General features: G+C 47.7%; 1 long non-coding RNA gene across 2 annotated transcripts; it reads right to left on the minus strand.

The window, feature by feature from the left end:
- Window positions 1-1,522: 1,522 nt before the first annotated feature.
- Window positions 1,523-11,998, minus strand: LOC148108804 (uncharacterized). 2 transcript variants are annotated; one of them, XR_015727041.1, is made up of 5 exons: window positions 11,740-11,998; window positions 10,889-11,095; window positions 8,147-8,236; window positions 6,992-7,177; window positions 1,523-3,223 (listed from the first exon to the last, which is right to left on the minus strand). It is a non-coding gene; the product is annotated as an uncharacterized LOC148108804 (long non-coding RNA). The 2 variants fall into 2 exon arrangements; XR_015727042.1 differs by lacking the exon at window positions 10,889-11,095.
- Window positions 11,999-23,304: the final 11,306 nt, after the last annotated feature.

The following is a 23,304-nucleotide window of genomic DNA, read 5'->3' on the forward strand; positions in this document are numbered from 1 at the left end:
ACTGAAGGACTGGGAATGAGAAGGCAAGGGAAGATGGGAATGAGAAGGCAAGGGAAGATGGGAATGAGAAGGCAAGGGAAGATGGGAATGAGAAGGCAAGGGTAGATGGGAATGAGAAGGCAAGGGAAGATGGGAATGAGAAGGCAAGGGAAGATGGGAATGAGAAGGCAAGGGTAGATGGGAATGAGAAGGCAAGGGAAGATGGGAATGAGAAGGCAAGGGTAGATGGGAATGAGAAGGCAAGGGTAGATGGGAATGAGAAGGCAAGGGTAGATGGGAATGAGAAGGCAAGGGTAGAGTACTAGCGATGGGAAGGAAACAAAGTCAGGACAGTAAAGGAGTTCTGTGCCTGTCACTTGTTGCTACAATAGGCTATGGAAGAAACAACCAGAAAACCCAGGTCTTAAAGCAATAAGCTTGTATGGAAGTCATGAGTGTATGGGTCAGCTGGACAGTTTTGCTCCTAGATAGATTCTCGTGCATCTGCCCTCAGTTGGTGGATTGGCTTTGCTGATCTTGGCTTGGCCTTCTTGCATATCTGGGACCTTGGCTCAGGGCCATCACCCTAGCAGCTAGCCCAGGTTGGGGCTCACGTCCAATGCAGTGCTCCAGGAGATGGAGTGAAGTATGCAAGGTCTCCTGGTGCCTCGGCTTGGCTATGGCATAATACTACTTTCCTTTTAAAAAGATGTTATTTATTTATGAGAGAGCGAGAGAGAGAGCGAGCATGAGTGGAGGGAGGGGCAGGAGGAGAGAGAAGGAGAAGCAGACTCCCTGCTGAGCCAGAAGCCCCAGATCATGACCTGAACCACGGGCAGACGCTTAACGGACTAAGCCGCCCAGGCGCTCTGGCACAATACTACTTTTGCTTCATTTTATTGATGCAAACAAGTCACAAGTCCGGTCCAAAGTCAAGAAGTGGGGACATAGACTCTGCTACTTGATAGGAAGAGCTACAAGTCAAAGAGGAAGCACATAGCTATGCAGAGCAGAGTAAGTGAGGCCATTTTTGCAATCGACTGCTTTAATTTTAGATCTACCCAGACTCCTTGACCCTTCGTAAGAGCATGCAAATTCCAGGGCACACTAGTAGTGGGTCATGACCTTACTGCTGTCAGAAGACTACTCGGTCGCAAACCTTAGCCACTCTTCATTATTTGCACATCAGTCACCCAAGGCAAATGTTCTTTCCCAGACTGGCTTCTTAGCTAGTTCCTCCCACTGTCCAGCTGGTGTGTGTTCATACAACTCAGACTTCGTCTAAAATTAGGGTGAGCAAAACATGATTAGAGAGGCGAAAATGTGGTAAGAAAAAAAAAAAGGGAAAACTGAACCAAAACTAAATATAAATACCTTTACAGTTAGCTTCATTCAGAGTACCTGTTCCCGCAGTCTATATAAATCCGTAAGAGTTGTCTCCACTCGTATGTAGAAGAAACAAAACAAATAAACAGGGGGGAAAAAAAACTACAAAAAAAAACAGATTCTTTAAGAATTTATTTATTTATTTATTGGGGGGGGATAAGTCGGGGGAGGGGCAGAGGGAGAGGGAGAATCTCAAGCAAGCTCCTCATTGAGTGTGGAGCCCGAAGTGGGGCTCCATCCCACGACCCAGAGATCATGACCTGAGCCGAAATCAAGAGTCGGATGCTCAACCGACTGTGCCTCCCAGGTGTCCCCTAAAAACAGACTCTTTCATACAGAGAACAAACTGGTGGCTGCCAGAGGGGAGGTGGGCAGGAGGTTGGAGGGACTAGATAAAGGGGTTTAAGAGCACACGGATTGTGATGAGCACCATGAAATGCAGACAATTGTTGAATCATTGTATTGTACACCTGAAACTAACATAACACTCTATGTTAATTATATTTGACTTTGTCTTAAAAAAGAGTATATGTAAATCCTCCCTCACACATTCCCCTCCTGGCCCACCACACTTCCTTCTCCTCAAAACAAACAATGTTATTTTTTAAATATGTCCTTCCGGAAATGCACGTATAATCAGATATACACAAATACATACATATGTCATCTCCTTGATTCTGCATTTTGCTTTTATTATTTTTTTTCAATTAACATTATGTCTACAAAGAGTTCTCCAAAACAGGGCATAAACCCTTTCTCCCTCTTTGTTAGGGCTGCATAATTTTCCATTGTGCGGCCGCATCTGAGGTCATGGACTCAGTCCCCCACTGACAGGCCCCTCATCTGTTTCCATTCTGTGGCTATCGTGTGATCTCAGCCCGAGAGGACTTGAGCGAGCACAGTGATGGATTCCAGAATTTGGCCCTGTGAACGGGTGACAATGGCGGCTCTATTATCTTCTGATTGGAGTCTTTGTCTTAGTTTGTAACCTTGCCACATTAAAAACAAACAGAAAATTCCATGAAGACATTCCACTTGGCCTGTGCCCAGCCATTTGGGGAACTTTATGTTCTTAGTGACCTCCAGAGGAAGCCGTATGGGATAGTGGGGAGCCAGAGAGTGAGCAGAATATGATTAAAAGTACAATCGGCTCTGTTGCATTTTTAAAGGGCTGTTGAGAACCGTGGAAGGGGAATGCCAGTCTGTTCAAGCATCTCTCCGTGCTTAAGAGCTTTTCCACATTAGCGAGCTCTGCTTTGCTCCCATCAGCACTTTCTGAGCCGGAGGGTGAGAGGCAGGTGCGCAGGACTGGTGTCCTGAAAAAACTATAAGGCCATGGTAACTGGACACGTAGGGATCCCAGAACACCTCAGAGTCCCCTAAATGCTACACTCTAAGATTCAGGGAGGCCAAATGAGTTTGTATCTTGATTTGTCCAGAGCCGTGGTGTATGTCCATTGTTTCCAAATGCCACCTCCTGCTGCCTCAGACTCACCCCCGCGTGCTGTTAAAGAACACAGTGCCGGGCCCCACCTCGTGGACCCAAGGAACCAGGCTGTCTGAATCTATAACGAGCTCCCTGGGTAACTCGGAAGCATCGTCAGGACTGGGAACTCTACCAAGGCAACAGTGCAGATAAACACGACTGCATTTAGAAACCAGGAAGCTCAGGCCTTGCAGGCTCGGTGTGTGGGACACGCCAAATGTTCTGCACTCGACCAGCCTGATGCTCAGGCGTGGAAAAGACTGAACATTCTCTCTGGCTTCAAACGCTTCAAAGGTGAAGCTCCTTCTCCTCCCGGCTCTTGGTCGGTCAGGTTTCTGCCAGGAATCCTGAACGTGACTCTGCACAGGCAATCTGCAGAGAAACAGGCGGTAGGGGCAACGCTGCCTAGAGCACAAGGCCGGTTCGCCCCTTCTTTTTTTTTTTTTTAAGATTGATTTATTTATTTGAGAGAGAGGGAGCACATGAGCAGCGAAAGGGGCAGAGGGAGAGGGAAAGAGAGACACCCCGCTGAGCATGGAGCCCAACGTAGGGCACCATCCCAAGACCCTGAGATCGGGACCTGAGCCGAAACCAAGAGTTGCAGGCTTAACCAACTGAGCCACCCAGGCACCCAGGCGCCCCTCTCCCATTCTGTTTGATGTTGATGGGCACGAGCCACCAGGGTGAGTAATGGCGCCCTGGGTGGGAGGTTAGATTAGGCCACAGGACCCGTCAGGCTGGCAAGGAAGCTAGTCTAAAGAGGGTTTCTAGATATAAGGCTGGGCCACAGTTCCAGGCAGGTGGGAATTGCTGCATGAGGTGGCCTTGCCCAAAGAAGAGCAGCTGCTTTTTCAAGAAAGCTGTACACACTTCGGCCATCGGGTTGTGTCGGTGGGAGGGGAGGAGGTAGGTAGGTTCAGGTGCCCCTGCACTCTAGGGAGAACTGTCTGGTCTTAACGGTCGGAATCAATCTGCGATGCTCTGCTTTCCCTGGAGGAGACTAGGCCTCCTCACCGACTCAAGGTCCTATGTGTTGGTGGCTGTGGTTGTACCCACATGATGTGGCCGTGCAACGGGTCTCAGGTGGGGCCTGTGACTGCAAAGGGAGCTGTTGCTTCTGGGGCTGGATCGTCGGGGCTGGCTACACTCTGCTAGACCTAACTTGCCCCTTTACGGAGGGCAGACAGATTTTGCTACTTTTATGTAAATGCATTAAGTGTTTAATTTTCCAAGCTCCAACCCGGATTCTAGAGAAGCAGGCAATAACACGTTGCTATTTCAGGATGTAGCTGTGCAAATACATCCTCTTTTAAAAGGCAAAATCTGTCTCTCAAAATCGTAACCGTGCTTTGTACGTAGTTGGTTCTCAGTAAGGGTATAGACCAATTATCATCCCGAAATTCAGGGATGTCTACATTTAAAAAGATAGCCTCTTCTACGATGGAAGGACAGGGGAATGTTGTACTTGCCAATGCCCTGAATCCACCCTAGACTATTCGCCCACAATGATTTGCAATCATCCTTTATGCTTTGAAAGTATGCCACTTCCTTGAAGGAGAAAATGGATGAAGGATTCACATGAGAATGCCTTCATGGATTAAGGAAATTCGGGTAAATACTTCAGAGAGAACACAACCCCCTTTCTAAAGCCCCTTTCTCTAAGTCTCAACCCACGCTTCAACCCAAGGCAACTGGAAGCACCTTTACTCTGTAGCCCCCTATAGCTGACACAGAGCTTCCTGAACTGGGGCTCCCGAGTCCAGGCCTGAGCGGTACCTGGTGTAAAGATTTTGATTACTGGCAAGCTTTGGTCTTCCTGAGGTGGATAGGAAAGGGCTTTGGGGAGATGAGGAAGACAGGGAAAGGAGAGAAAAGACAAAGGAACCCAAAGGGAAGAGCGTTTGAGGTACCCATGGTCCCCACGGCTGCCATTGCCACCAGCAAGCATCTCAGGGTTGTCTGGGACTGGGTCACAACAGAACGGACCATTTTCTCCACCCTCCACCCCCCAAGCATTCGGAGTCTCCTTCCTGCTTGTAGAGCCAGAATTAGAGGGCTTCTAGAACTCTCTCTTGCAGTTTTGGGGCTGCCTTGAGTCCAAGCCAGGAAACGTCAAGAGAAAGAAGTAGGGGTAGGGCATTCAAGGCTGGTTCTGTGGTGCTTCAAATTCTGGTCATTCCCCATCCACCTGCTATCACTCATTTTTCGGAGTCCTCAAATAGCTGCGTGGTGCATTCTTTCCAGTTTTTAGAGCTGCATTCACCAGGAGAGACAGGTAGGGGGTGTCTGTTCCATCTTCGATCCTTCTATTTTGCTTTGCAAGGATTCCACGTAGCTCTGCTTCACAGACTGTAAACTGATAAACTATGGTTTAAATTATCACTTTATTTCATTCTGAGATGAGTCCACAAAAGCAAAAATCACTAAGGGAGGAGTTTATCTATTAAGGAAGGTAATGTAAGTTTGGTTTCTTAACTTTAGATTACTTTGCTTCCTCTTTAAGATCATGGGCAAGAAAAATCAAAGCGACAGTCTGAGTCCCATGTAATGTGCACCTGCTGAGAAAAATGTCTGTGATGCCCTAAGGTGCTCAGAGCACAAAGTAAGTGTGATGACCTTAAGGTCAGAGTTGTAGTTTAAGAAAATACGCTACGGTCATTCAGAAAGGTCCTTTATACATGCCTCAGGATTTAACTCCAGCTCGGAGAAAAACCCTAACAATCTTGCTCTCTCAAAGCTTTTTGCAAATATTCAGCGAGTTGCCAAGACCAGGATGTTCTTCATCAAGGACTTCCGAGGAGATAAGATTTAATTTGCACCTCTGTTGGCCTTGTTGGGGCGGGTGAATTCCAGGGAGTGATGTATGTTTTCTGTAAACTCAGCAAGCCATTGTTGAATGGGATTTCTGGAGATATTGTCAGTGGGAATATAATTTGGGTCAATGAATCATAAATTCTATTTTGGTAATTTGCCGAAGACAACATTGAGAACATAGCTATCCCAGTAGGGAAAACTGGAAAGAGACATTCATAACTTTAACAGCATGGCAGCAGGGCAGGGAAGGGGGGCTGGGGGAAGAAGGGAGACATTCTGCTCAACAAATTACAGACTTGTTTTCAACCAATTAGTCACCGAGCAGGTAGGATATTCTTTTTCTTCCAAGTACTGGGGTGACTATAAAGCAGGGACCACAGACTAGGCAGCAACAAACAAACAGGAACATGACACTCAAGGTATGTCCCCTAAGATTCTCAGATGACGACCTCTGTTCAGTTTATCAACCCCATAAACTTGTCCCTTGGAACAAATCCACAGACATTAAATGCAACAGACTTGTGCAGCTCTCGTCCTAGTTTCTGTAGGTTCCAGAAAAAAGCCAGTTCGTACACTGGCACTCTCTCTCCTTCCTTTTGCTTCACAAAATTCAGGTGAAGCTGTTGGTTCTAGGGGACTCAGCTTGGGGGGGGGGCGTAGAAATGAGTGCAAATGAGGCTGATTTTGTTCATTAGATGTAGCCGTTAATCAACACAATTTTATCTGCTTTCCAAGTGAAGAAATGTGGAAAAAGAACAAGAACAAAGAACCCCAAGTCATCATTATTCATTCCAGGAATTAAGTCTAGGACCCTCAACTGGAATGCCCTTCTGATGAGCACATCCGGGTCCTGGAGGAAGAGAAGACTTGTACCTGAGGGTTGAAGTAAAACCAAGGTCAGATAATTCTGGATTTCCCCTCTACTGCCAGCCTCCTCACCAGTCGGTCCTCAGAGCTTTGTGCAAGTGAGAACAGCTGTCCTTTGTTTCCCACAAGGACCAACAAGAAAACCGTAGTGTGTTTGCAGTAGGCGGGGGTTTGGATTAGATGTGACGAAGGATTGTTAGACTCCAAGTATTGTGAGGCAGAGGGATGAGTTACGGGGTGGGGGCAGGGGGAGTCCTGCTAAAGGTTTTATAGACAGTTCTCTTCTGGGGGTGATTGAAGACAGTTCTTCCGGGAAGACCCATTACATGGAGAAGGGGAAGAGAAGCAGCCTTCCTTCGAAATGAGCCATGGCCTCCCCCTCATGGGGGAAGAGTTACTTCAGTTTCTCAAGGATGGGGGACAGAAAGCCACCTCCCAAAGTTCAGAAGACATTCTTACCACCAGAGAAGTGGCCGCATCCTCTCGCTGGGCTTCCCAAACCTGCTTGCCCGTGAGAATCTCTGCGGCCTCTGCGTGCCATCCCGGTCCGATTAGTCAGACAGTTTGGGTGGTAGGGCACAGGCATCGAGATTTTTAAAAAGCTTTCTAGACGACTGGAAAGTGCATCCAGGGTTGAGAAGGGCCCTGTGAGAAGTAGAGTTGGTATGTTAGACCCTCTTTAAGGTCCTTCTAGTGGTTCCAACATGGGTTGGCCAGACCAGGGAAGTACAGAATGTCTACGTGAACACATTGGTGCAGTTTCCCACCGTTTGACTACTGTGTTGGAGGATTAGTGCCCTGGGCATGATCCTGGGAAGCAGGAGGCCCGCTGGCTGGCTGGTAACCTGAAGGGAAGCCACTTCAATAGCCTGGTTTCGAGAACCCAGGAGGACAGCACCTGTGACTCAGTGTCTTCAAGGCTCCCTCCAGAGATAGGGAGGCTGTGATTCTGTTGCTTAGAGTTGGGGCCTCCACACCGCTGATTACAAGCCGCGGACCCATCTCCAGCTATCACAGGGCAGAGCGTGTCCAATTTCCCAAAAATAGGGAAATGGGTGTCTGCAGTGCAAAGCAGACCCATTGGGGAGAGAAGCATGGTAACCGGGAATAGAAAGGCAACCGAGTGCAAGGGTTAGGAATCACAGTTCTGCATTTGGACTGCCCTCAGGTCACCTCCTCCCGCGAACTAGCTTCATGCCCATAGGCATTTTACTTAATTTCAGTTTTGGTTTCCTTATCTGTAAAGTGAAGATAATAATAGTAACTACCTCATGTGGTTGTGATGACTCACGGAAATGATCAATGTGATCCTTGGTATTGCCTTCAATTCAAGCTGCCTCAACTTCTTGTGTGGGAGTGGGCGTTGCAGCGGAGGCTGGGGTGCTAGTGGGGAGATGGGGGGTTCCTCGATAACAGAGCAGTGGCATAGAGGGCTGACGAGCAGGCGGGAGGGAAAGGCATCAGCCAGGACCCCAGGCTGGTGCTGACAGCTGCTGCTCCAAGTCATGGGGCACACTGCGCCTTTACAGCTCCCATACCTGGTGGGGAAGGAGGGCACCCCTACCCAGGGAAACCCCGTATCAGCCCCACTTGAAGAGCAAGTCAAGTCATCACCTGGTCTTTGTCCTTGTCATTCCTCTCCAGGAAAATTTGGAGTGGAGCCAAGGAATCTGTATTTTCTTAAGAGTTCTCCCGGTGATTTCACTGCACAGACAGATTCGAGAACGTTAGTGCAATCTTCCCAGTCCAATTAAAAGGGTTCGTGAAAGCGCGTCTGGCTGAGCCCGCTGGCTCAGTCTGTGTTTCGCAGCCGGAGATCGGCAGCTCAGGAGCCCCATGAAACAGACAGCTGTGTGATCAAGTGTCTTCTTTTAAAGAGCACTCGGGCCTTGATGTGAGATCAGAGTCCTAGCGCTTAAGATCAGATTCAACAAGTGTACAGAATTCTTAAGAGGGAGAGAGGCAAGAGGTGATTTAGGGACGGGGTGATGTGGGGACAAGAAGGGGGCTTTGGGCAACATAAAAAAAGAGGCCACGTGGGAGGCAGACAAAGGGAGTACGTACACCGGGAGGTGGAGGGAGGGCCCAGGATGAAAGGAGTGAGGATCCCGAAGACAGGCCTGCTTCCTTAACCAGCTAAATACAACCTGGAAACTGCCGTTGACAGGGCACCTGCTGGTTGACAAGCATTGTGCCAAATATTTTAACACCTACTTGATTTTCCACAGCAGTCCTACAACAAAGGCACTGCTAGTCCCCTCTGGCAAGTGCAAAAGTTGAAGTTCAATTACCTTGTCCAATGAGGTGGGAGGGGGGAGGTGCAGGCTTTACAGCCTTAAGGTAGGGTGAGGTTGGGCAGGAGGGGCAGGAAGGAGCATCTTTACAGAAAAACTCGAGCTGGTGACAAGGACTCCTGTTGTCTTTGGTCCTTTGTTTTCCTAGACCTGTCCCTCTGTGGACAGTCTCAGCCCAGCCCATTCCTGAGCATGGAAGGAGGCAGCTAACCCCAGTGAGCGCCTACCGCGTGCTAAGCACTGTGTCTAGGGATCTTTTAGAGCAAGGAGCTACCCAAATATTGTCCTCTGCTTCTAGCAATGGCGTGCTGTTGTCACCAGTGGGAAATCTATTGACTAACCCAGCCTGGTCTGCGTTACTGGACTGGTTGCCTGTGATATTTACTCACTGTCTTGAGCCTTCACAGACCCCGCTGGGGCCTGGATGCCATCATACCTCGTCCCCATCAGCCCTCTTCCCTATATGTTGGGTTCTGTCCCCTGCGCCACTGCTGCTCCGATAGGATAATCACTTGTAGACGGAATGTCACTGCTCTTTTAGCTTTAAATCTGTGTTTCCCGGAACTTTATGCTGCTGTCCTCTGTCCACTGGATTTTATCACCCAGGGTTGCCAAGCTTCTCTAAATACCATAGACAAGGCTGCAGACTCTTGGGAGACAATCCTCCATTCAGTTCATTCATTCATTCATTCATTCATTCATTCATTCATTCACTCATACATTGTCACTGAGCTCTTTCTATGCCAAAGGTGCTGAACCAGCAGCTGGCTAGGATTTGCGAATAAAATGTAAATGAAACAGTCCCACGTCCATGAAACTTAGAGTACATACAGTTGACCCTTAAACAATATGGGGGTTAGGGACACCGACTCCCATGCAGTAGAAAATCTGCATATAACTTTTTTTTATTTTTAAAGGTTTATTTATTTATTTATTGGAGAGAGAGAGCATGAGAGCAGGGGGGAGGGGCAAACGGAGAGGGGAGAGAGAACCTCAAGCAGACTCCGTGCTGAGCGCAGAGCCCCACACAGGGCTCGATCTCACGACTCTGAGATTATGACCCAAGCTGAAAGCAAGAGTCAGGCGCTTCACTGACCGAGCCACTCAGGTGCCCTGAAAATCTGCGTGTAACTTTTGGCCCCCCAAGAACATAACTACTGACAGTCTACTGTTGACCAGAAGCCTTACCTATCCCCAGAAGGGATAATATGAGTAGGAGATTAACTTATATTTTGTACGTTTTATATTGTATTCTTACAATAAAGTCAGCTAGAGGGGAAAAAATGCTATTAAGAAAATCACAAGGAAGAGAAAAGACACTTGAAGTATTGCACTGTATTTACTGGGCCAAAAAATCTGCGTAGAAGTGGATCCATGCAGTTCAAACCCGTGTTGTGCCAAGGTCAACTGTATCAGCTCCCACAGAAGACAGCAGGGGTACCTAGACTCACGGAGAAGGGGAAGTCTCTGCGGGAGTGCATTTAAGTGGGATGAATTAGCCAGACAGAGATGGGGAGAAGAGGATTGCAGGCCCAGAGAAGAGAATGCATGACGACTGGAAGTAAAATTTGGGGGTAGGGGGGCACTGAAGAACCTGGAAGAGGGAGAGGGAGAGGGGGAGGGAGAGTCTCAAGCAGGCCCCATACCCAGCATGGAGCCCAAAGCAGGGCTCGATCTCATGACCCTGAGATCACGACCTGAGCCAAAATTAAAAGTCAGATGCTTAACCGACTAAGCCACCCAGGCGCCCCAACGTGTTACTATATTTTTTAATGCATGTGTCACATTTTGTCATGAGTATCTGGCTGCCTCTCTCTTCCCACCAGCCTAGGAGTTCGGTGAAGTCCCTGTCTTTACATTCTCAGGGGCCAGTCAAGGACACACCACATAGTAAGTGCTCAATAAATGCTGTACCAGCCCACTGGAGCCAGGGCCCCGGCCTTGGCCTTGTCTGGTGCCTTTCCCTTCCCCAGCACTCTGGTTCCCAGCTTGTGTCCGGAACTTGCCTGAGTTATGGCAGTACTCCCCTAGGTAAGAGCAAGGCAGCAGTACTCGCAAGTACCTCGCGGTATCTCGATACACCAGCCATTCGGATTTTGGTAGCTACAAAGTTTATCTGGGCAAAACTCTGAGGACAAGGTGAGGGTGTGTTGACATCGAAACCTGCTCTCCTTCCTTACTTGCCAGAAAAAAACTCTGTACGTCATTGTTTTTTTAGGTCCTGTGTCCCACAGGATCTAAAGGCAATTCATTTTCTAATTGTTCTCTCCTAAAAAAAAAAAAAAAGAAAAAGCCAAGAATTGAAAGACAAGTCATGTTTATGAAGCTATTAAGAAAAACCACATGCTTAACAACTAGCTTCTAAAAATCTGTTTTTGTGTAAGGTTCTCCTTGGCTTTCAGTGGGTCTGAGGGGATCTGCAGCAAAGCTGTGTTCAGAGCATCTCACTGCCCCTGCTACTTTGGAAGTAACGGCCCGTGTCAGCTTTTGCTTCTTGAGTTTTCCTGCCCTCCCCATGTTGGGGGATCCCCTTATTTTTGGACAGTCTCTGGCTTTAGTCACCAACGGACACGCTCAGCAAATCATTCTGCCCCCCCCCCCCCCCCCCCCCGCCGCCCTTCAGGGGAGACAGTCCTGGTCCGTCCTTCCTCTTAGTAGTTTTCCCTTCAGGAGTCCCATACTTCAGTCACATAAATGACTTAACTATTTCACACACTCACCGACAGAATCACAGCCCTCCTAGACCCCGTCTACCCTTCCCACCCTCCTGATGGACACACAGCAAGGAAACCCAGCCCGCTAGGGCTGCCATTACTGCCCCCGCCATAACGAGCGGACGTTTAATTAGCACTTAGACATGCGAACTCACTCCATCTTCGTCACCATCTTCCAAGGCAGGGACGTCATCCTTACCTGAAAGACGAGGAAGCTGAGGCAGTTGGGTTCCAAACTGGGCTCTTAACCATTCTGCTGGGCTGCTTTCCCTGAACGAGCACTGTAGCAAAGTGGAAGGAAAGCGACCTTTGAGGTTGGAAACTTCCTCGGCTTTGACATTTGTCAGCTGAGTGATCTTGAGCAGCTTACTTGACGTCTCTGAGCCTCCGTTTCATTATCCGTAAAAGAAGTAGAATGTCTACCTCGCGGTAATGAAGAAATAAAACCAGAGGCTCTCGCATCTCTGTCTCTTGAGTCAGCTCTGGAGATTTATTCCTGAATATCTAGGCTGTGTCTTTCATTGGAACCCTTGCTTGGCGGCCATTCGCCTGAAGGTCCTTGGAGGCCAAGGCCTCAAACAGCGAAGGCCGCAGATCTGAAAACCCCTGAAGGTTTCTGGAGGACCACGAAAGCCTTGGAACTTTAGTCCAGGGCCTCCAAGAAGGGGTAGTCCAGGGCGGGATTAAACGTGCAAGGACTTTGGGGACACCTGGGTGGCTCAGTCGTTAAGCGTCTGCATTCGGCTCAGGCGTGATCCCAGAGTCCTGGGATCGAGCCCCACATCGGGCTCCTCTGCTGGGAGGCTGCTTCTTCCTCTCCCACTTCCCCTGCCTGTGTTCCCTCTCTCGCTGGCTGTCTCCCTCTCTGTCAAATAAATAAATAAAATCTTTAAAAATAAATAAATAAATAATAAATAAATGTGCAAAGACTTTGTTAAGGGCGATGTCGGTATGAGAGAAAGGGGAGAGGAGGTTAAGAAGGACTAAGAAGAAGTGTTTTCAGATCACAGATCAAGTCTCACCAGAGGTAGGAAAGTTGGGGAAGGCATCCTGGACTTCTGTGCAGTCTAAGAAGGGCCTGGCAAGGCTGTCAGGGAGTCATTGAGCCAATACTGCTGTCAAAGATGGTCAGCATCCCCCAGGAAGGGTCTGCCTTATGATCCCCACTCCACTCAGTTCACTACCTGGGAATGGCCCCTGGAGGCATGTCCTCTTTGCCCCCACTGGATTCCAGAATCTGGGAGCTGGGGCCCTGGTCCATGATGCTCAGTAACCCTCCTAAATCAAAGTGAGCAGTGATATAAAGGAGAAAGATGCATTTCGTTGTCTTAAGGGTAGAGTATTAGTCTACTACTTTTCCAGCAGCTGGGAAGTTTCCGTCAAATAAAAGATTGGGAATCATTTGGTTTTATTGTGGAGTGGTCCCATCTTTAATATTATAATACTAATCCTCATAGTCTCTGAGAATTCTAGAATGTCAGAGCTGACATCAGATTTTAGAATTTCCTCTACAAAATCTCTGTGAAAGGGAGTCCAAATGTCAAGAGTCCGTCGCTCAGTTTCACTCTTTCTGGGAAGGAAGAGCCAGGGCCATTGAAGCCCTATTAAGTGGCCTTCGCTGTGGTTCTGCCCTTGACTGTGAGCCTCAGCTTCCTTCCTGATCACGTTCTAGCTACATCGTTATCTACCAGTGTGATTCAACCTAGCTATGAATCAGCTAGAATCAGCCAAGGAGCTATTTAATAGTACACATGCACAGACCTCTTTAATCGGTGTCTCTGGGGGTGGGGCACAGAAATCCACAGTTTCAAAAGCTCCCTAGAAGCTTCTCATGGTCAGCCAGGTATGGAAACCCTGAGGAGGCCCATAAAACCTTCTGTTAAGGGAGACGGTGAAGCTGGCAGGAAGAGACTGCCTAGCTGCACTTGAATTCCAAACCAGGACTTCTTCCTTGCTTGGGAACTGCCCTTCCTCTCAGCAGCCATGTTCCTTATGTCTGACCATGTGTCTTTCGTGGCTCAGGCTTGTTTGCATGTGTCATTGCCAGGCCCACGGTTACAGAGCTAGATGGTTCCTTCTGCACTGACCTGACCCTTGGCGCCCTGAGAGGAAGGCAGTCGAGATGTCTCTCTTGCATGTTTTCAGAGGAACTTTTACTAAAGGTCCAAGCATTCCGTAAGCTTGTTACGCTCTCTCGTAGATGAGAGCCATCTTGGTCATGAAGTCAGTAGCATGTCCAACCCAAACAGACACTCAAAGGAATCTGACATAAGAATGCATACCCTCGGGGCACCTGGGTGGTGCAGTCCTTAAGCGTCTGCCTTCGGCTCAGGGTGTGATCCCAGCGTTCTGGGATCGAGCCCCACATCAGGCTTCTCCGCTAGGAGCCTGCTTCTTCCTCTCCCACTCCCCCTGCTTGTGTTCCCTCTCTCTCTCGCTGGCTGTCTCTCTCTGTCAACTAAATAAATAAAATCTTAAAAAAAAAAAAAGAATGCATACCCTCCACGTACCCTCCTGTGGTTATACTGCCGCCTGACAGGCACCCCGCTGACCTCAGAAAACTGACCTCATCTCACTGACAGCTGGCGGCTTACTGCTAGTTATACAGCACTATTTTCTGGAAGCCCTCGTTCTCCAGGCCCCTTCAAAATCCTTGTATATCTGGCTTGGCACCCTCTCCAGCACAAACCCCTGGACTGTCAGCCCTGCTGCCCTACCCCCCTGAGTTCCTCCCCCTCCTGGCTCCTCTCCTTCCTTCTCAGATCCCCTGGTGGCCCTGCCTTCTCCCTGCCTCGTGGTCTGGAGAAGGTGCTGGCCCACTGAGTTTGGTGGCATGACCACATCACTGCTCTATTCCTCTCCTGCTCCCTGTGGGCCTCGTTTCTCTCCCATGTCACAAGGACCATCAGGTGGTGACAGAGAAGAGAAATGGCCATCTTCTCATGGAGTTTAACTTTGTTATTACTTTTCCACTTTGTGACCTTGTAAAGTTAGTTACAATGCCGTCCTGTCCAAGTAATAGTTACTGTAATAGAAAACTCTCTTTTTCTCCCCACTTCCCCCAACTTTGCACAAGTTCCCTCAGCATCTGCAGGATCAGGGGATAATATAAATACCTTGTCCATCTCAACACTGAGCCTCTCCCCTGGACCTGGGGGGGGATCCCTGACTGGGTGGACACTGTGAAGAGCTCCTGTCAGGGTGAGACTCCCTTGGTCTCTTAAGGACTGAGGAGGTCTCATTTCCCTTCTTTGAGAGAGTGTCAGCCCACCCGGAGTGCCAGCTGCCTCCCGAGGTCAAGAGCCAGCTCTAATGAAGGGTGGTGCCGCCTGGCCTTCTGGATGAAGATCGAGTAGACAAGGCTGAAGTCCGAGGCTAAGGGCTCAGCTCTTACTGTGCTTGAGAAATGGCAATGCTATGCTGGGAGGAGTCGATAATTGTTGACAGGCTTTAGAAAACAGAATTATGGGTCAGGCCAGAGGAAGATGAGGTATTGGGTGCACTCAAGGTTCTGACATTCTGTTGCTGCTTTGCCCTGGACATGTGACCTGTCAGTCATTCTGTCATGCGGTACTTTGTAGAGGCCTCTTCTAAGCCTGGGCCGTTCACCAGGAAGGAGACACGCAGAGCCCTGGGCCTCATGGAGCCACGAGTCAGGGGACACTGACTGTCTCTGGGCCACTCTTTGCCCTCCTGAGAACGGCGTTGAGTGATGAAAAGCTAAGAAAGTTGCTTTTTCTACAATGTTTTGAGTATCTGGGAGGTAGACTTTGATTTTGCTTTATCAGTTATGCCCTCTGGTGCCCCGTAGGTTGGGACAGCACAAGGTTGAGATGCGAACGGGGATGCAAAAGGAAAAGATAAGCAGGTAAATAGTAGGGCTGACTTGTCCCTGATGTGTTTAAATGGGGTTGTTGACATAACCTCCCCGAGCTATGCCGTCCTCAGGGTACGCTCATTACTCATTCATTCAGTCAGTCATTTATTAAACATTCTCGGTATGCCTACTGTATGCCAGGCACAGAGCTAAGTGCCAGGAGCTCAAAGTCAAAGAAGACATAAGCCTTGACAGCCTTGACCCTGATAAGCTTGAGTCCAGTAATTGAGCCTGCCATGGTCAGTAAGCAAGTGCATAGGCAGAGGGATGTAAGCTGTAATGAAGGTATATACAGGCTACAGTAGGACACAAAAGAGAGATTGGCCAGTTCTACCCAAAGAAGTCAGCATCTCTTGACCTGATTTGGAAGGGTGGATATGAATTCACCAGGCATCCAAGAAGTAGGGGCAAGGGAAACATGAGCAAACAGCAAGGCATAGTAGAGAAATGACAAGTGTGTTTGTAAAGCTGGGTATGAAGAGTGAAGATAGAGTATGAAGCATATGGTGTATGAAGCAATAGATGTGAAGATAGTGTTTAGGGGCATAATGAGGGCACAAGAGGTAATGATTAATGATGCGAATGGAAGAACAGCCAGCAATCAGAACTTGAGAGACTAACATGCCATGATAAGGAGTTCAGAATTATTATGTAGATCATGTTGAGTCACTGATATTTCTTAGATAAGGAAATGACATAATCATGTTTGTATATTATAAATGTCTTATAAATCATAATATATTGTATGACGTTCCCTCTGGTAGCACCGAGAACAGATTGAAGGAAGGGGGGGGTGTGAAACTAGAAGCAGGGACACCATCCAGAGATGTGTTTGTCAATTTCTCCAGTTAACATTCATAAAAACCTAGTTTGTTTGTTTATTTATTTATTTATTTATTTATTTATTTATTTTAAAGATTTTTTATTTATTTATTCGACAGAGATAGAGACAGCCAGAGAGAGAGGGAACACAAGCAGGGGGAGTGGGAGAGGAAGAAGCAGGCTCATAGCGGAAGAGCCTGATGTGGGACTTGATCCCGTAACGCCGGAATCACGCCCTGAGCCGAAGGCAGGCGCTTAATTGTTGTGCCACCCAGGCGCCCCATAAAAACCTAGTTTAAACTAGCTTAAGCTGAATATATATAGAGAGAAAGCCCTATAGTAGGTTGTAAAGGCTTCAGGCATAGCTGGATCCAGGAGTGCAAACAAGGCCATCAGATCTCTCTCCACCTCTTGACTCTGCCAGTTTTCTCTTGTGTTGGTGTGTTATATTCTGTCGCACTATAGACAGATTGTGTCCACATGGCAGGGATGACGGTTGCTGGAACCCTCAAGACTATATCTTGATTCAGAGGTGAGAGACCCTCTTTCCCCCAGAATCCTTATATCAAATTTCATGGAAGCACTCTGATGGCTCTACATGGAACATATTCTCCCTGTGGGCACCATGATTGTCCAGGCCCTAGTGATGCACCCACCCCGTGGATCAGGAGGACATTTCCCTAAAAGAAAGGCTGGTTATCAAAAGAAGGAGGAACTGAGGGTATTTAGGACAGAAGAAATTACATCTGCCACAATCAACTTCATATAGGTAAAAACTAATGAAGAACTGGGCTTGGGGAGGAAGGGATCGATTCAGTAACTTCTTTTTTTATATATATTATTTATTTATTTATTTTAGAAAGAGAGCATGTGGGGGGATAGGGGGGAGGAAGACAGAGAGGTAGAGAATCTCAAGCAGACTCCATGCTGAGCGTGGAGCTGGAGGCAGGGCTCGATCTCACGACCCTGAGATCATGACCTGACCCAAAACCAAGAGCCAGTTGCTAAACTGACAGAGCCACCCAGGTGCCCCAACAGTGTCTTAAGAAACAATGTTTAAGGAACAGATTTCCTGTACATGACAGTTTCTGTGCAAAGGCTGCTACTTCTGGCCGCCAGAGCTCAGGGGATCTGTTTGCTGAGACTGTTGGGGCTCCTTGCGGTTCAGACTGCCTGTCAGGTGACCAGTTGCGCTGCTAGGAGGTCGTGGGGAGGTGCTGATTTCTGGAGCGCAGCTTTCTTGCCAGGCTTGTTGGCAGAGGACACGAGGATGGTGGCAGTCCCCTCGGGCCTGGGGAAGGGCTGGTTGGCAAGGCTACAGGAGGCTCCCAGCTGCTAAAACTCTCTCAACTGGCTTCACGGACTGAGAGAGGCCGTGGGGGCTGCCAAGGACATGACATTTCTCATGCTAATTAGGGAGGGAGGCAAGAGCCACAGTGCCACGGATTTATATTTCGATGCTGAACATCAGGCTTTAGCTGAGGTTAGGTGAGAGCAAGGACCTCTGCTTTTGGAATCCCTGCCATAGTTTATGTTCCCAGAGCTTTAGTGCTGATCTGTCTTCCAGCGGCTACAGGGGCCTGAGCGCAGCCCCTTCTTACGCTGCCCCTGTGGGGTCTCCTAGCCTGTCCTTCCACCTAGCGCGGACCAGAGCTGAGACTGGGAGGACCCATGGGAGGCAGAGAAAAAGGTCATCTTCCTGCACTTGCTAGTTAGCTAGACTCACCCCTGACCCTGAACTTCTGGAAATCTGTGGGCATCTTTTGCAGAAGAATCACCTTCTATTTTCAGGCGATCCCGATGCTATGTGTCTGTGTGTGTGTGTGTGTGTGTGTGTGTGTGTGCATACACAAGTGCAGAAGGGTTTCTATGGCCTTGGAAGGATGTTCACAACATATTGTTAAATGAAAAAGAAAGTTTCAAAACAGTGTACTATGAACCTGATGTCACAAAATATGGGTACTTCCCTGTGCGTATGTAGTTACAGACAGACAAAGTCTAGAAGAAAGTACACTAAAATGTGAGTAGTGGTTTTCTCTGTATCATAAGATTCCAGGATGGTTTGTATATGTAGATTTTGAATTTTGGCTTCTCTTATTTATTCTTAATTTAAAATTTTTCTTTAATAAAATGTTATTGTAGGATAATAACAATACTGCTACTAGTAACAAACACAATCTAGAATCAAATACCATCCCGACACCTTTTTCCGCATGAGGCCTGAAAACAGTCAGGATGGAACTAAGAGAAATCAAGACCATTGCATTGAACTGAATGTTGACGTCCCCACAAAATGTATGTGTTGAAATCCTAACCCCCAGTGTGAAGGTATTAGGAAGCTTGCCCTCTGTAGGCGATTCTGTCGTGAGGTCATGAATGGGATTTAATGGGCCCTTATAAAAGAGGCCCCAGAGAGCTCTCTCATCCCGTCTGCCACAGTGAGAAGATGGCCGTCCACGAACCAGGAAGTGGGCTCTCACCAGACACTGAATCTGCCTTGATCTTGGACTCCCAGATTCCAGAACTGTGAGAAACGAATTTCTGTTGTTTATTATCCACTTAGTATATGATATTCTGTTCTAGCAGCCCGGACAGACCGAGACAAACTTGAATGTGAAAAGATTCAGAGGACTCTGGCTCTCAGTCCTACTTGGGCTCTTGTGTACGTATGTGACCGACGAGCAAGGAAGTCCAAGTGTGTGGCCCCATCTTGAGGCTCAGCATTCCCTGAGTCTATCCATGTAGGGAATGAGAGATAGGGGATAACTAAACTGACATGGGACTGGGGGTGGAGGTGGAGGTGGCATAGGGAGGTAAATACAAATATGAGAAGAACGTTTGCTGGCTGCGTTGGCGAACTGGAATGACCCATGAACAATGTCCTCGTGATGGGGCTATGACACGAGTAAAATAGATGGAACTCATTCCGTTAAAACAAAGTTTTTAAGTTAGAAAAACCCTTCTTATACTATATTACCCATCTACCACCCAACCCCTATTTCAGGACCATAAACCCCACCACGAGAATTTGAGTTGCTAAGTTTTTTGGAGTCTGACACAGTTGGAAGTGTGAAATGCAGCCATCTGGCAGGACAGAAAGCAAGTGGTTTTGAAATATTTATTTCCATGAAGCATTAGCTATGATTTTTAACCATGTATTGGGAGTTATGAGCAGACTCAAAGCTTGGGGCTCTGGTCAGCCAGCCAGGAACCCTTGGCTGAGCTATTTTTCCCCTAAGAGAAAGCAGGTCTGAGGCTTAACGGCAAAATAATGGCTCCCCTTCAGCTTTGTAGGCCTTTTCGTATTTTTTGGAGGAATCTTGGTTGGGAGAAAAGTGTGCCGACCCTGAGATTAATAACCCAGGATACTCTTGTAGGTCCCATGAGCTTTAAAAATGTTTTAGAGAGCTGGGTAATCAAGAGGAGGGGGGAAATGTCCATCTTAAATCAGTAGCATGAGTTTAAATTTGGGGCTCCCTGGTAAAGTACCTGCAAGGGCCATTACCTTTCGTTAATTACACAATAAACAACTCTTCAGTGAAAAGGGCCCACTGGTTATGGGAGGGAGGCGAGGGAAGGCAGTTTGGTACCCTCTGGACAACAGCCACATCCTGGACCCGGGAGACAGCCTCCCTTTTGCATCTGCGTGCAGCGATGCTTAGCTCTGATGGACCAGCCCCCTTTCCCAGGGTAGGACATGGGTCCCCTTATGCATATCTGGTAAAGTCGTTATGTGCTATTCCTCCATCTACTGTTGTTGGGGGGAAATGGGGGCAACAAAGGCTGAAGGAACTAAGAACAAAGACTTTTTTTCTTTTCTTTTTTTTTTTTTTTTTACATTTCCAGCTGAAGCTGTGAATATCGGATCCCTTACATGGGAGATGTTCTTGGGGCTTTTCCAGATCATTTCAAGAAGGCAGGTGCTTTCTGAAAATGAGCATTCTGCTTCTGGGTTAATTTTTGAAGGCCATCTGTGATTGATTTACTAGAGTGCTAATAAGGTGTTGCTTTCCTCTGTTTTTTCCCCAAAGCATCCTAAACTCCTTCCCGAATCCTGCGTACCCAGCTCAGCTGTAGAGAGGCCAAAGTCGCAGGCTGCGTGGTATTTACGGTTTTATGGGAAGGCTAACTTACGGGCCAGTGGTCTTCCCCTAACCCTAGTGTTGGGCGGGGACGTGGATCTTCTGTTTAGAACAAAACTGCACCTGAGATTTCAGGATTTGTATTAGGAGTATCTTCTCCGCCGTGGAAAATAAAACCACACAAGAAAAGAGTGGTAAGTTAGGGTTGCAGAGAAGGTAGCAGGAGGTAGTGTGTCAACTACGGCTATAACATAATAGCTGCCAAGGAGTGGTCAGATCCTATGCTAAGCCCTTGTCGTGAATGATCTCATGTAATCCCTAGAGCTCCGTGAGGAAGCTACTATGACGACCATACCTATGGTCTAGAAAGGTTAAGTACCTGCCCGAGTCTTTTTTTTTTTAATTTTAATTTTTAATTTATTTTATGTAATTTTTAAAAGATTTATTTATTTATTTTAGAGGCGGTGGGGTGGGGGGAGAGAGAGGGAGAGAATCCTCCAGCAGACTTCCCACTGAATGCGGAGCCTGACTTGGGGCTCGAGCCCAGGACCCCGAGATCATGACCTGAGCCAAAATCAAGAGTCAGGATGCTCAACCAATGGAGCCACCCAGGTGCCCTTGTTTTAATTTTTTAAATTGAGGTATGATTGACAAATAAAATCGCACATATTTAAAGTATACAAGGAGATGGTTTGACACATACATACACTGTGAAGTGATCACCACGATCAAGTTAATTAACATAGTCATCACTTCACATGGTTATCTTTTTTTTTTTTTTTTTTTAGCAGGGGAGGGGGGCAATGCTTCAGGTCTACACTTGTAGTAAATTTCAAGTCTACGATACGTATTACTACCTACAGTCACCATGTATGTCAGATCTACAGAACTTGTTCACCTTATTACTAAATGTTTATACCCTTTCACTAGTATTTCCCTGTTTCCCCATCCCCCAGCCTCTGGCAACTGCCATTCTCTTCTTCCTTTCTTTGGGCTTTACTTTTTTTTTTTTTTTTAAGATTCCGCATGTAAGTGATACCATACAGTATATGTCTTTGCCCAAGGCTGATGGTAACAGGATTTGAACCCAGATCATTTTCCACAATAACTTGTGTCCCTATGTCCAACACTATATTCTCTGGAAGGAAGTAGGGAGAAGGCATTTGACAATTAACCCACCCTCTTAGGAAATTGTCCTCTGAGTTAAAAGAACCATTTCCTGTCTTTAGTCCACCTGCTACCTCAGCTCTGGATGTGGAGCCCGCACTCAGTGGTCTAGACGACCTTGGGTCTCTTTGCACTGGGGCGAATGGGTGTTAACAGAGCTTATTTGCTTAAAGGATTGAGGACTCTCCTGCCAGAGAATTTATCCTGAGAGAAATAGCAGCCAGAGGTGGGGAAACTCTTCGTGTGGTGCCAGCCACTGGGATTTGTCCCTTAATCCCGTCTGAGTCCCACTGAGAACAAGGAAGGAGCTGATTATCGGGTCTATTTCCAGTCTTCTGTTGACATTACTATTGTGTCCATGTGACTTGTTAGAGAAGCTTCTTAGAGCATCACAGAAGACACTTTTAGGGTTGTTTGCCCAACTAGCCCATTTTCCCTGACATTTACAACCACAGGGACAACTCTTGGCAGCCACGGTCCAGCGTTGTGATGGTGCCCACTCCTCGCCTCTCCCCACCCCTACTACCTCGGAAAGTGCAGGCGTGGGCAGCTGACTGACGCTGAACCAGTCAGAGTCCCTTCCAGGAGCTAGGAACTGGGACTGAGAGGAGGTTAATGGCTGGACACACAGCATGTAAACTTGGGAGCGATTTCCACCAAGTGGATTGATGCACCAAGAGAGCTGGTCTTTGGACAGGAGAAAAAAAAAAACAAAAAAAAGCAAATTAATTAGTTACAGAGAGAAGAGCAGAGGCAAAGGTAGAGAGCAGACGCAGACAGCTTTCTTGTCTCTGCTTCCAGTTCCCTTCCTCTGGCCCTTGGCCCTGGACACCCCCGGTTTTTTTTTTAATAATAAATGAATTTTTTAGTGAAGATTTTTATTTATTTATTTGAGAGAGTGAGGGAGAGAGAGCACAAGCGAGGGGAGGAGCAGAGGAAGAGGGAGAAGCAGACTCCTTGCTGAGCAGGGAGCCTGACACGGGGCTCCATCCCAGGACCCTGAGATCGTGACCTGAGCTGAAGGCAGACATCCAACCAACTGAGCCACCCAGGTGCCCCAATAAATGAATTTTTAAAAAAGATTTATTTATTTACTTGAGAGAGAGAGCACGAGCAAGGGGGAGGAGCAGAGGCCGAGGGAGAGAGAGAATCCACAAATAGACTCCTCGCTGAGTGTGCGCTGGACAAGAGGCTCAATCCCAGGACCGGAGATCGCGACCTGAGCTGAAACCAAGAGTCGCCCCTTAACCAACTGAGCCACGCAGGTGTCCCAAGGATAAATGAATTTTTATCTTAAACCCTCTTGAGATGATTCCTAAACTTGCGACAGGGAATTCTAACTTTCCTGAGTTTCATGATTAGGACATCGTATCTATTCACTAAAGCCGTGGTGATAGCTTTGTTTCCCCTGTAGGTACATTGATTCTGCTCAGTCCTGAAGCAACAGTTTATCTTCTTATCTCTTTCCACAGGTGGGAAAGGAGGTATGGGGTCAGCGCCACTGGGAGAGAAACAGCCTTACGGCAAATGTACCTTTGATAGCGAGCCTGTATTATTCTGGAATATGACTGACAACACATTATCTCACTATTTTTTTCCCCTTTATCTAGCCTACAACCCCGAAGATTCTAGGAGAACAAATCATGTCCACAAAAGGACTTGCTTTTCTTTATGTCCCTAAAATGTGAGCCAAGAAGACCAAAGGTCTTGGGGCGCCTGGGTGGCACAGCGGTTAAGCGTCTGCCTTCGGCTCAGGGCGTGATCCTGGCGTTATGGGATCGAGCCCCACATCAGGCTCCTCCGCTACGAGCCTGCT

The sequence above is a fragment of the Ursus americanus genome, chromosome 16 (genome assembly GCF_024610735.1).
Source record: "Ursus americanus isolate L20-20 chromosome 16, mUrsAme1.1.p, whole genome shotgun sequence".
Lineage (NCBI taxonomy): Eukaryota > Metazoa > Chordata > Mammalia > Carnivora > Ursidae > Ursus > Ursus americanus.